Consider the following 13,796-nt stretch of genomic DNA (forward strand, 5'->3'; position numbering starts at 1 on the left):
CTGGTCTTTAATCCTGAGTAAACTTAGCCTCAAAGTAAAACAAAGCATTCATCGACCATGCTCCTTAGATTATTATTATTACTGTTTTAATTTTGCGTCTCACATGGAAAAGTTAGAATCTGCCAGCCCACTCAAACACCTGAGGGGAATGGCCAAAACACGTCATCTAAAGACATAATCATTCTTGTGATAGTACCGCTTCCTATTTTTCTATTGTTTTACAGAATATCTACGAACCATTTGTGTCGAGATTATGGACAAGTTATTCTCTCCAACTTGCCATAAAGGCAAAAACTGATTTCAAATGAAATTAATGTACCATTTCCTTGTTACGTAAATAACTGGACTGAAACATGTGTTGCTCTGTCCTATGTTAGCGTCAGCGATCGAACTAAATTAAACAGTATTGTGGATTTATAAATAATTTCCTACAGGTGTGCTGATGGACACACCAGAAATGTTCCTTGCAACTGATTTCGGATGGCATTTGGGGATTTTGAGACACGTGTGGTATGTTTTTCAAATGTACTTGAAATTCTGATTTTGCTTTTTACGGTGTTAAAAAAAACGAAACGATTTGAGTGTATCAATGGTTTCAACAATGTGCTGACAATCCAGAAGTGATTACATCGTAGTTGAAGGGAAAAATGAAATGGAATTGGCCTAGAACCAAAAGTAAAAGCAGCGAGGCATTCCTGAGGCATGGTGATGGGAATGTGGGAAGGGATGGAGAAATATGGAAACGGGTGGGTGGAAGGCATGTACTGACTTTATTTTCTGAACCAAAAATCAAAGCACAAGGTCTGAGACTCCAAATATATCAATGAGGAAAAGGATAAAAAATTGTGGCTGCCCCAGAAAATCCCAAAATCATTGCCCCAGGACTACATAAAGAGGTAGTGAAATGTTGACAATGGTGGTAATAGAGGGGAGAAAACTACAAAAAGAAACCAATTATTATAAAGTGAATTATATTTTTCAAACCTATCTCTGTTTTCTTCAAGTTATTACTAGTTATACAGGCAAAATGTGTGGGCATGAAAAAAACGTGTTATGTTAACTGTTCCTTCTGAGTACATTTATTATGCTCAATCTGCATTTACACATCAAGAAATATTTTGCACTAAAAGCAAGGAACAACTTAGTCTCCAGAATAAACTCTTTTCTTTATAGAAATAAAAGACAAGCTTCTTATCACCCACCTCTAGGTACTATCCCTCCTAATAAACAAAACTCCAAATCAACCTCCCTCAAAAAAAAGAAAGAAAGAAAAAAAAAAAAAAAACAGAACAAAAAGCCGGAACAATATCCCAGCCAATCAATTCAAAAACTACAAAACATGCTCTAAAGAAGAGAACAGAATGGGTAACATGTCTGGAAATACATTCCATTCTTCCATGGGAATGCCGCTTATGAAATCTTTTCAGGAAGTCTTGAAATATCTCATTTTACTGTCTCCCCTTTCATTCTTTTCCAACCTGGGACAAACCACCTCATCATCAACATTTCATCAATATCAAACAAAAGCAGGCGTGGTAGCAAAGTTTCATTATTGAACATTAGGCACACTTCCAACGTGAATAAATGATCACATTTTGAAGAAAACAAAAAAGCGCTTAGAGAATTTTCAGATATATTTGTCAGTTTGTAACAGGATTCCCTGGAGCGTCAAAAAAATCTCTAGAGGATTTAAACTTTATATATGCATCACGAACGCTTGGTTGAGACACAACTGATCAGCAATGCAACCCTGGCCTAAAGGTGTCTAGAATACCTAGATACCCACTGTACCTATATATTGTACCTAGCTACAAGCATGGGTAGAGTTCTGAAGGCTATGGCAGGAGGTCAGAGAATCATGAATACAAAATAGCCCAAGAAAAAGAAAAAAAAAGTACTACTCAACTCAAGCCTTTCCCACAATTTCGCTCATGGCCAAAGGTGATAAACGGAAGATAAAGAACCATATAACTCACCAACATGACCAGCTATCTGGGGAGAAGGACCTGTGGAAAATCCAAGCGCTCTCAACGACAGATCTGTAAAGACAAAGCGGAGAAGAGTGTCGTCACTCTTGTGGAAGTAGAGATATTTGTGAGCAAGGGACATAGTTGACCATATTCTGATAGAAATGTATTACAAGGCAGGCTTGGGTGTGGGGTGGGGAGGAAAGGGAGGGTGCATAGTTGAATCACCTTGCTTCTACTTCTTCAGCTACAACTCCATACGTCTCTTGTACAGCTCTTCCTTCTGACCTGCACATTGAGCCCTCAACCAGAACCGGCAAAGTTTTAATGAAAACCCTCTAATGTACCATTAAATGCATCTTGCTGGTCTTTCTAAAGTGTAGATCTCATCAAGTTACTTCGCTGCTTAAAATAGCTTCCCACTTTGGGGGTCAAGGCAAAACTGCTTACTAGGTTAACAGGGCTCGTCAGGAACAAATTCCAGGCTCTGTGCCTTCTGAACTTGCTCTCTTCTTCCTGGCCTTACTAATTCATTCGCATCTCTAGAAAATTACTCACTCACCCTCATCCAGAGGCCTTTGAGTATGGGGACCCCTCTGTCTTCCCAGTTCCCAATAAGACATGCCTTCCCAGTTCCCATAAGACCTCTCAACAACCTGACTCCATTCATGCTCAGGAATCATTCAGCAACCATCTTCTCTGAAAAGCCCCTAAAGACCACTATGCCTGATTCAGGTGCATGCCCACCGCGTTCTTACAGCATCTTACTTCTAATTCTACCTTACCATTAATAGCTCGGGTTGTGAAATTTTACCAAAGAATCTGGTCTTTACAGTTTTGTATTGTTATATACCTTATTTATTGCTATACTGTCAGTACCTTGTAGACTTCCTTGCATATAGTAAGCGCTCAGTAAATGTCTGATGAATAACAATATCGACTGAATGAATAAGACTATGATAGAAGAATTTACTATTTATTAAGCATTTATATACTAGGCACTGAGTTAAATTTATTGTAAATATTTGCTTTCCATTCATCTTGCCTGGATTCTGTCTTCATAGGGTGCAAATGGCTTGTCTTCATTTTTGAAATCTATTCGGTTCTCAAGACCATTTATTATTCAGCCTTCTGGCTTGGGTTTCTGGTGTCTAATTGCCAAAAATTAGTGTTTGCCTGATGAGACCTGTCTTGGTGGACTTTCTTGAACTTGTCTCTTTACTCACGTGACTACAGAGGTCTGCCAAAACTCTTATTAGTTTTGAATGAGGCTTTCAGCTCCTTTTTGTTATGATAAGAGCTTTGAACTTATGAAAGGCCAATAAGCTATTTGGTTTAGTTAAGCCATTTGGTTTAGTTTAGGAGGCTGGCAAACTACAGCCCATGGGCTAACTCCAGCCCTGTTTTGATAAAATTTTACTGGCACACAGCCTGTTTTGATAAAGTTTTATTGGCACACAGCCATATCCATTTTGTTTACATACGGTCTATGGCTGCTTTGGTGCTACAACAGCAGAGTTGAGTGGTTGGAACAGAGACTGTATGACCTGCAAAGCCTAAAATATTTACTATCTGGACATTTATATTAAAATTTTGTCAACGCCTCATTTAGATCATCTTCTTATCTAAAGATGGCACTTCCCTTTATGACATTCTTGACAGATGGTTATTCAGTCCTTTCACTGAAGAATTTTTAACTCTTGAAAAAGCTCATTTAATTATTTGCTGGAAGATCAAATACAGAAAGATCTCTCTTGTGTTAAATTGAATCTATATGCTACAAAGGCATTGAACATGACAAGAAGGAAAATCCACAATGTTAACTTTCTTTGGTCACAGTATATTTGAATTATAGACCTTTTCTCCTACTTATTACTTTTCTTGACTTTTTACATTTTTCTTTAATAAGTGCACACTGCTTCTGTAAATGTAAAATATTAAAAATAAACACTTTTACCTATATCTCCTAGATCTGTCTACTCATATGAGTTCATTATGGAGGTGACATAAACTTTCCCATGAATTTCTCTGTAAAGGGAGATTGTAAATTCAATACAAGGGTGAAAGGAAAATGTGGTAGCCCAAACAGGAGTGTCAGGGGAAGCACATAGCTTATGAATTGTGTTGGTGGCTTTAGTGGATTTGGAATAAGAAAGTAATGAGGTTAAATAGGACATTGAAAATTACCTTACGAAAAAAGAATCAAGTGACAGTCTTCTCATTGGACTTTTTGCCTTAATCTGCTTTTCTCAAAGTTCTTAAGACCACCAAACCTCAGGGCTAGAAGGGACTTTAAAGGTCTTTGGCCTTCCTGGTAGAGTACTTCAGATTCAACATTCCCATCTCTGCAGAACCATACTGCACATGTCCAATTGTAGAGCACTTATGTTCTTCAGAGACAGCATATCTCACTCTTGAAGTACGCAAAATTCTATGATCTCCTACGTTCGGTTTGATCCTCCAGCACTTTCCATTTATTGGTCCTAATTCTTTCCCATGTGACCCTACAAACTATTCTACTCCCTTTTTTCCACAGCAACTCTCGTTCAAATCCCTGAGTTTCCTCCTCTGCCAGTTAAACATCCCCAGCTCCCACAGTATTTCTCACGTGACACTATTTCTGGTTCCCTCACCAGCCTTTGGGCCTTCTCTGAATATACTCCAGTTGGTTCCTGTTTCAAGTGTGGTTTTGCCCCAAGTCAGGGTGGCACCATGACCTTCCCACTTTGATCTGAATCACTTTACCATATTATCTGTAGGAAAGACCATGAATTTATATGATCATTTTTTTATATTAGATATTTAGGATTTTTCTATATTTGTTCTATTATAAACGGTGCCACCTTAAGATTGCTTTTCCCCCATGTCTTCCTCATACTTAGTACTGTCTCAAAGATTTGCTTCCCAGAAATTATTCCTTGTCAATAAATACTTTCTGATTGAAGATATGTAAGGTAATATAAGGAAATTTTATTTTATTTTATTTTTTTAATATATGAAATTTATTGTCAAATTGGTTTCCATACAACACCCAGTGCTCATCCCGAAAGATGCCCTCTTCAATACCTATCACCTACCCTCCCCTCCCTACCACCCCCCATCAACCCCTAGTTTGTTCTCAGTTTTCAAGAGTCTCTTATGCTTTGGCTCTCTCCCACTCTAACCTCTTTTTTTTTCCTTCCTCTCCCCCATGGGTTTCTGTTAAGTTTCTCAGGATCCACATAGGAGTGAAAACATGTAGTATCTGTCTTTCTCTGTATGGCTTATTTCACTTAGCATAACACTCTCCAGTTCCATCCACGTTGCTACAAAGGGCCATATTTCATTCTTTCTCATTGCCATGTAGTACTCCATTGTGTATATAAACCACAATTTATTTACCCATTCATCAGTTGATGGACATTTCGGCTCTTTCCAGACTTTGGATATTGTTGATAATGTTGTTATAAACATGGGGGTGCATGTGCACCTTTGAAACAGCATACCTGTATCCCTTGGGTAAATTCCTAGCAATGCTACTGCTGGGTCATACAGTAGGTCTATTTTTAATTTTTTGAGGAACCTCCACACTGTTTTCCAGAGTGGCTGCACCAGTTTGCATTCCCACCAACAGTGCAAGAGGGTTCCCGTTTCTCCACATATAAGGAAATTTTAAAGATCACCAAACCCAATCTCCCATTTTTAAACAAATGCATTTGACTGAGAACAAACAGCAACTTACCAGAGGAACTCATGCACCAAAGTTCAAATTAAAAGATGTTTTCATCACTTCCCTCTTCTATTCCCAGCCCCTCCTAAAACAACCATCTATGTCCACTTAACAAGGCACATGAATTCCGGGTGAGTAAAAAGTATACCTTACAATGAGACACGGCGATTTAAAAAAAAAAAAAATCAAGAAATTATACAAAACAACAAAATCCACCCTAGAGGATATACTTGGAAAACATTTCATTTTCAATAATCTGGATTTCTATAGGAAATAATCAGAAGGGTATGATTTTTAGAATATGAAGGTTTCTATACAGAGAATGATGTTTAATTATTTAGAGCTCATGGAATTGCTCATCTTTTTCAAGCTTTCCTGTATAAGAAAGGCTCTTTCATTATAAACGTGCATATATACACATAGCTTCTTGGATTCTGTACAGGATTTGCCTCAGAAGCTTTAAAAAGACCTCCAAGCACTAGTGCCATTTCTCAAATCCTAGATACTGACAATGCTTATCCAGTGCTCGCTTGGAGGCAGATCATTTTTACGTGCCAATCAGGCAGAGAATATCCTCCAGCGCGGTCTCTGATATGTTAACTTTGGAAATACTTTTCCTCATCTGTTTTCTTCATTTCTCACTCTCCTTCTTGTACCAGTAAGGGGGTATAATGAACAACACTTTCCCTTGAGTTTTATGCATCCTTTAACAGGAGATCTCCCATTCCATTGACTGCCAGGCACCATTGGGGGTCATTAAGGACACAGATGTAAACAGAGAGACGTGGTCCCTGCCCTCATGGTTTTCACCATGCAAAGTCTCCTTTGTAGGTGCTGCCAAAACATTTACTATGATCTTTAAATCTCTGATTCTGGATTTACCATCCTCAATGCCAGAAAGACAGCCGAGAAAATAGATAATGAGGGGAAAGTAGCAGAACTATTTCAGAATCTCGTCAGTTTACTCGTCAGTTTACCCGTCAGTTATCTCTATTTAAGCCCCCCACCTCCTTCCAGAATAGACCTCTGACAGCGATTCTGAAGAAAGACATTACCTTCCTGGCCACAGTTGCTTGGAGCAGTGCTACCATCTTGTTACTCAGAATTCTTTCCCAAGAAGTTTGGAAGTTGGATCAAGAGAATTACTTTCTGCTTTTGTTTCTGTTTTGTTTTGTTTTGTTTTGCTTTGTTTTGTTCTGTTTTTTGGTGGCTAAATTGTAAGGTGTACATTTGGGACCTGGAAATGGACACTTGGGACTTTTTTCTTGTGGACCAGAGACCAAAAAAGCCAATCTCCAGAGGGAGAAGAATTAAATACCATACAGAGAGGGACAAAGATGAGAGATGGAGAGGGTCAGCTTCACCTGCATTCCTGACCTTGTGTTTTAGGAGATGATGTTTTTCTCTTGTAATAAATCCCACTTTTTTGCTTAAGCTCCCTCAGGGTGATTTCTATAACTTAAAATAAGTGGCTGAACTAATATGTTGGGAGTGGGAAGGTGGAGGAGGACCAAGTATAATGGTCCTATAGTAACTACACTTACTGTAGGAAACATTGCTAGGCAGTAGTTGTAAGAGAAAGAGTTATATGCCCAAATTTGATGTAAGTTAAAAGGAAACATGAAAATGAGAGATAATAAAAATTCAGGGCCACCAGAATTTCAGAGTTAGCACAGTCTTCTTAATCAGAGAGAAAGAAAAAGAGCCTTGGAGATGTAAATTAAAGAATAAAAATAGAGATGAATTTTAGGTATAATCGTTCAAGATATAGCATTAAATACTGCTCTTGCATTTGAAGTAATGAGACTGGTTGTTTTAACATGAAGACCCAAATTTAAACATAAAAATCATCCCTGACTCATTAAAATGGTCACCTAAAAATGAAGAATGGTTATTCTCATAAAGCTATGTAAATCAATTCTGGAATGCTAGTTGTGCAGATCACATGGTATACAGCTAAAGAGTACATTAGACAGATTCTGGCTGGCTTCACAATTTCCAGCTCTGTGACATCAGGAAAGTCACTGAACCTTATATAGGCTTTACGTTTCCATTGACAAAATAAGGTAATATATATGCAACTTCAAGTATTTCAAAGAAAACAAATGAGATAGTGTAGATACCATACGGCCTGGCATAAAACCTGTCACTTAATATATATTGTTTCTCTTTCTTTTTGGCTTTTGATGATGCATTTATGTTTTTGGTCAAACCAGAAGGCATTTGGAAGAAAGGTTAGCAAATACGGACAAGGTGAGAAATAGTGTGTAAAATAAGGAGAGATTTTCCAACAAATATTTATTTAGCACCAAATGTTTACTGGATCCAGTGCCAAACTATCAGATAATGAGACATATTAACTTGTCTCATATTAACTTTACAGACATAAACTTTGATTTTCTTAGTAACAATTGACATTCCAAATGAGAACACAGCTTTCAACAGAGCACAACTATTTCACAGAAACTGGGACCAATGGATTCTTATTCCAATGTCACGTGTCCTTAAATGGGTAGACATATAAATAAACAAACAAGCCCTCCCCTAGCACGCAATGTTATGATTGACTACTTTTCTAAAGGTCTAGAAGGATTATAAGCTTTGGGTTTTTGTTTTGTCCTGTTTTTAAAAATAATTTATTGTCAAGTTAGCTAACATACAGTGTATACAGTGTGCTCTTGGCTTTGGGAGTAGATTCCTGTGATTTGTCACTTACATACAACACCCAGTGCTCATCCCAACAAGTGCCCTCCTCAATGCCCATCACCCATTTTCCCCTCCCCCCTGCACATAAACCCTCAGTTTATTCTCTGTATTTAAGAGTCCTTTATGGTTTGCCTCCCTCTCTGTTTGTAACTATTTTTTGCCCTTCCCTTCTCACATGGTCTTCTGTTAAGTTTCTCAAATTCCACATATTTTATCTGTCCTTCTCTGACTTATTTCACTTAGCATAATACCCTCCAGTTCCATCCACGTTGTTACAAATGGCAAGATTTCATTCTTTTTCATTGCTATGTAATATTCCATTATATATACGTGTGTGTGTGTGTGTGTGTGTGTGTGTGTGTGTGTGTGTGTGTGTTGGGAGGAGACAGTATAATTCAATTACAGGCATTTATTTACTTATTCCATTCTTACCAAATGGGAAGACCAAGTTACAGGAGAGTACTACATGGGAGGAATCACCAACCTAGTCTTGGAACTTAGGGAGAATTAAAATTAGTATTAAATGTTGCGAGGTTAACATTTCAGATGAGAGAATGGATGAGTAGTAGTTGGCCAACTGAAGAAAGGAAATCCCAAAGAGATGGCACAACATATGCATAGTTGGCTATTAGGGGGAATATGGCATATTTGGGGGAGTGACAAGGAGTCCAGCACGGCTGTGGCCTGGGCAAAGAGGGGCTTTGTAAACTATGCTAGGGGTGAGTACTTTTTCCAAAGAATAGCAGAAAAAATTGAGAGAAGCTGGGAGAGCAGTTCAAGGGTTGCTTCATGCAGTTCCAGTGAGAGATGACAGCAGGGTGATCTACAGGGATGGCCGTGAGGGTAGAGAGAAATGGACAGATTAAGAGATAATTAGCAAGTAAGCATTTTAAGTCTATCTTTGTTTTATAGATGGTTGAGGTCATATTTTCTCTGTGGTTTGGATCCTTCATTATAGGACTCGGTATAGCCCAAGTGCTTAACGTAAGAGTCATAATCATTATGTTGGTGCTAAACTATTGTCATCACTTATGAATGTTGGGCAGGGTCTGGCCTTTAGCTATGGTGTGATATTATCCCGATACCCCATGTAGCCTGGGGGATGTTTTATTTATTTTTATTTTTTTAGCTTGTCAACACCCAAGGTCAGGGACCCCATCTGCTTTGCTTCCATGAAGCTATGAAACCACAGCACAACTAATGCAACACAATAGAGCAAAGAGTGACCCCAATTTTTCCATTGGTTTGAAAGCCCTGAGGTCAGCTCTTGTGAGGACTCTCAGGGATAAAGCTATAACAGGGTGGGGAACCTCTGCACTTCGGCTCCACCTCTGCCACATGCATGCCGCGGTTAAATGTGCAATTTTAAGAGACACAGAACTGAATTCAGAAAGTGGCTGCTGCAGCTGTGGGAATTTGATCCTGTGACTTGACTTGGGAGTCTGTGGGTGGTAGACATGCATGATCTCTGATCCGAGTCTAGTCTATGTGATCTTGCAGCCCCAGGGATATGGATTCCTGTCCTTGTCCCAGCTCCTCAAGGTACGAATATATACCTACATTATTTGTTTTCCTCATTTTCTATTCCCCCTTCCTCTCAATAGAATGTAAGTTGTATGTGAGGAGGGGTTTTATCTATTTTATTACCATATCCCCAGTACGTGGCACAGGATAGGTGATCAATGAATATGTGTCAACTAACCTAATTATGTGAATGAGCCTGGGGCAAATTAATTTGAGATTAGGCTTCAGGTTTATTCACATTTCAAATGGGACTAATCATATATATTTCATACCACTTTTGGGGCTCTTTTCAAGCTAAAATGAAGAACAGAAGGCCATAAATTTGATGTTCAGCAGACATATTTTGTCTTTTAGCTTGTTTATTATGTGTTTCTGTCTGTCTATCCATCCATCCATCCATCCGTCCGTCCGTCCATCCATGCATCCATCCACAAATCCATCTATCCACCCATCACTTTAATTTACACCTACTATATGCCTTGTAGAGCACCTACCACTATTCCATACCAAGGATTATACTGAATGTAGTGCTTAGACACTACATTGACCATCTCTGAGGTATACATCAGTAATTCAGTGTGATTGTCTATATTTCCTTTTTGTAAAATGAGAAAGCTGAGGCTCGGCAAGTTTACCCAGAAAGAAAGTGGGAGAGCAGGGATTCACATTCTAGGACTGTCCAGTTGGCTGTTGACTCCTGGCTTTTCTATTTCCTCTCTAGAGTTTTCCTATCTGTGGAATAGGCACTAAAATGCCTACTTCCCAGGATACTATTCACATGCCTGCCATATACACAGTAAATAATGTAAAGTACCTACATAGCACCTCACCATTGCTGCTGTTACAGGTATTCCCATAGGGCTCTCTGAATGGTGAGCCTTATGGAAAATCACATTTAGCCCCCACCCTTTTTTTTTTATTACCCTGTCATTCATTATGTGTGGCCATTTCAGCAGAAAACCCACAAATGTCATCATCCACTTCTACTGATTGCTGGTGGACGGTGCCATCCAGACGCCTGTCTCTGAGCTTCAAAGAGCCTTCCCAGCTCTGTTTACTCTCCTTTCCTGGGTAAACTCTCATTCTCAAATTTATACAGTACTCTTTTTGGGTAAGCTCCAGATATTTCTTTAGGGCCTCTCATCAGTCACTTCCTACTTAATCCTCTAAAAAACCTTCTTTTGATGAATCCTTTTAGTAAACAAAACACAATTTGATAGAAAGAGCAAAAGTATTGGCCTTTGTATTGTTTTATAGAAACAATATTAAATCCTAAAAAGAGTATAAATATTTCATTTCCCCCATTATATGTGGCACTTTAGGGTAGTGTTTTGAATACCAGGGTCTTGTTGAGTTATTTAGAGGGGCCTTTTGACACAGGGAAAAGACAAACAGGCCCAAATTCAACCCCAGCTCCTATTTTTAGAGTAGCATACTGTGTGACTGTGTCCGGCCTTCAGTGATGCCTCCTTGGCAGCTGACTTTATTTCGGTTTGCTTCTGATCCTTCACTGCAAGAAGAGTGCTCCCTGAGCATTTTTGTGGCTAATTCCGTACCCTCATCTTGGGGAAGCAGAGGCTGAGAAATAACAGTTTCTTGATTTTGGCAACCAGCCAGGCAAAGGCAAAGGTACTTTACATGTATTGTATAGTATTCATTTCTTATAACTCTGCAAGGCCCAAGTCCCCATTTTGTAGATGAAGAACCTGATGCTTGGAGACATAACATAATTTGTCCACATGACACGGGACGGGAGGTGGAAACTCTAAGTCTCTCTGACTCCAAAGTCGCTGCCCTTTCCATGTCCGTCACCATGCTTACTAAGGCCCGTTTTTACTTCTCTGCCTTGTAGTATTTGTGTGTGTGGCCTTTAGAATCCTTTGAAAGTGAAAATAATGTTTTGCTTTTCTCTCTTTATTTTTTTTCTCTTCTCCTCTAGGGCCTAGTGCAATATGAATGCTCAACACATGCTTCTTTTAAAACATACGTGAACATGCTTTGCCTTAATTATGAACTATTAACTCCATATGCCGGACACGGAAATCAGACTTATTCATCTTGTATCTTTTCTGTTGGTTTTTGTGGCCATCCACACTCAGAACTGTCTTATAGATTTTGCCCTTGAAAAATGGAACTTTTTATTCCTTTAGTTATGAGAGCACAATAAAAATCCCCAAACTAATAATGCTTTGATTTTTTTTCTTACTTGCCTTTTTTGAACTTCTATTACTTATATAAAAATGGCAAACTGCCTTTTTTATTGCTTCAAATTACTTTTGCTAAAATACTTCTGTGCTGCCAAGTTTCAACCTGAAACCAATGTTCATATCCAAGTCACAAATAAGAATGAGGAATATGCTTGAGTCCTTTCCTCCTCCTCTCCTTTTCAGCACCTCAACCCTAGCTTTCCTCAATGGTAAAACTATACTTCTGTTAATATTTAGAGACATTGAAATAAAAGTATTTCTTCCTGATAATTGCATCTGGAAGGAGTTTTGCCCTGCCTCTATTTCTATGGATTCCAGTGAAAGCCAAAGGAAAAAAAAAATAAAACAAGACTGTGCTATATTCATAAGGAAGAAGAGGTCTAGTGACATGCATGGCCCTGGCAAGATCAGGGGCACTGGTCACAGTACAATGCTGTGGTGACTCAATTCTGCCTCCTTGAAACAGAAATAATCCTCAGTAAGCAGAAATGTGGATTGGAGACAAAATGGCGATCTCATGGAGGTAATCAAGCTATCACAATAACGGATGGAGTTTTTTCCACCTCAGAAACAAACAAAATCCTTATCTTGTTAAGGATTATTCCTTTTCTAATATGCTGGGAGGGTGCATGTATGAAGAGTACCCATTTCTTGGGGTGTCCTACTCCTTCCAATTTGGAAGGCAACAGAAAAACAATGGTGGGCCCAAGGAAGGAAAATGCAACACTTAGTTGTGCCCCTATTCTAGGCTGCATATTGAAAGGATATTAGATGTCCTTATTATCTTCTTCCCCAGAAATTCTTACCAAGATTGCCAGAATGGAATGTGAGATAAAGCCTTGGGCTAAAACCTTGGGGTGGGGGGAGGAGGGAGTAGGTGGGTATAGTTCATTTAGGCATATACAAGAACCAAGCATGGTTGCAGAAGGTGGATAGAAAGGGATGTATCTTGGCCATCTCTTCTTTGGAGAATACAACTAACAACTTCATTTCATTGGCTCTTGCTTTCTTCATCTGTAAGAAAGACATAGGTGTTGATGTTTCAGGATAAATAACTTGGGACAAATAGATGTGAAATTGCTTGGATAAAGCTATACTGATCTGGTGTCAAATTGCTGGGGCTTCAATCCTAGCTCTGTCACTTAACGAGTGTACCTTTGGACAAGTTACTTAGCCTCTCTGACTTTGTTTCCCTGTCAAAGATTCTGGAATTGTGCGTATTACATGAGTTAATAAACATAAAGCACTCAGAAGTCTGTTCAACCTATAGGAAACATGCAGCACCGTTAGCTCTTTTGTTGTGTAAGTCCAGGCTGGTTAAATAGCATATGCTAAGATAGTAGTTTCAATGACTCAGGGATAATCAAGACTTACATGGGATAATAGAGACTTTTCTATGTATGCTTAGTAGGAACATGAGTTTTGATTTTTTAAATTCTTTTTAAACAAATTTTTTTAACGTTTATTTACTTTTGAGAGACAGACAGAGCGTGAGCGGGGTAGGGGCAGAGAGCAAGAGGGAGACACAGAATCCAAAGCAGGCTCCAGGCTCTGGGCTGTCAGCCCAGAGCCCAATGTGGGGCTCGAACTCACGAACCATGAGATCATGACCTGAGCTGAAGTCGGACACTCAACCGACTGAGCCACCTAGGCACCCCCTGACTTTTTTTTTATTCTTTCAAC

General features: G+C 38.9%; 1 protein-coding gene across 4 annotated transcripts in view; it reads right to left on the minus strand.

Annotated features, from left to right (window-relative positions):
* The window catches only part of TENM4 (teneurin transmembrane protein 4), a 2,953,639-nt gene that overhangs the window by 1,017,468 nt on the left and 1,922,375 nt on the right, over nt 1–13,796 (minus strand). For all 4 annotated transcript variants that reach the window (XM_040489711.1, XM_040489706.1, XM_040489709.1 and 1 more), the window contains exon 8: nt 1,977–2,039. The gene's annotated coding sequence lies outside the window, so the exon portion shown is untranslated. The remainder of the gene's footprint in view (nt 1–1,976; nt 2,040–13,796) is intronic.

Source organism: Herpailurus yagouaroundi, unplaced genomic scaffold (genome assembly GCF_014898765.1).
Source record: "Herpailurus yagouaroundi ecotype Mexico unplaced genomic scaffold, PumYag 180, whole genome shotgun sequence".
Taxonomy (NCBI): domain Eukaryota; kingdom Metazoa; phylum Chordata; class Mammalia; order Carnivora; family Felidae; genus Herpailurus; species Herpailurus yagouaroundi.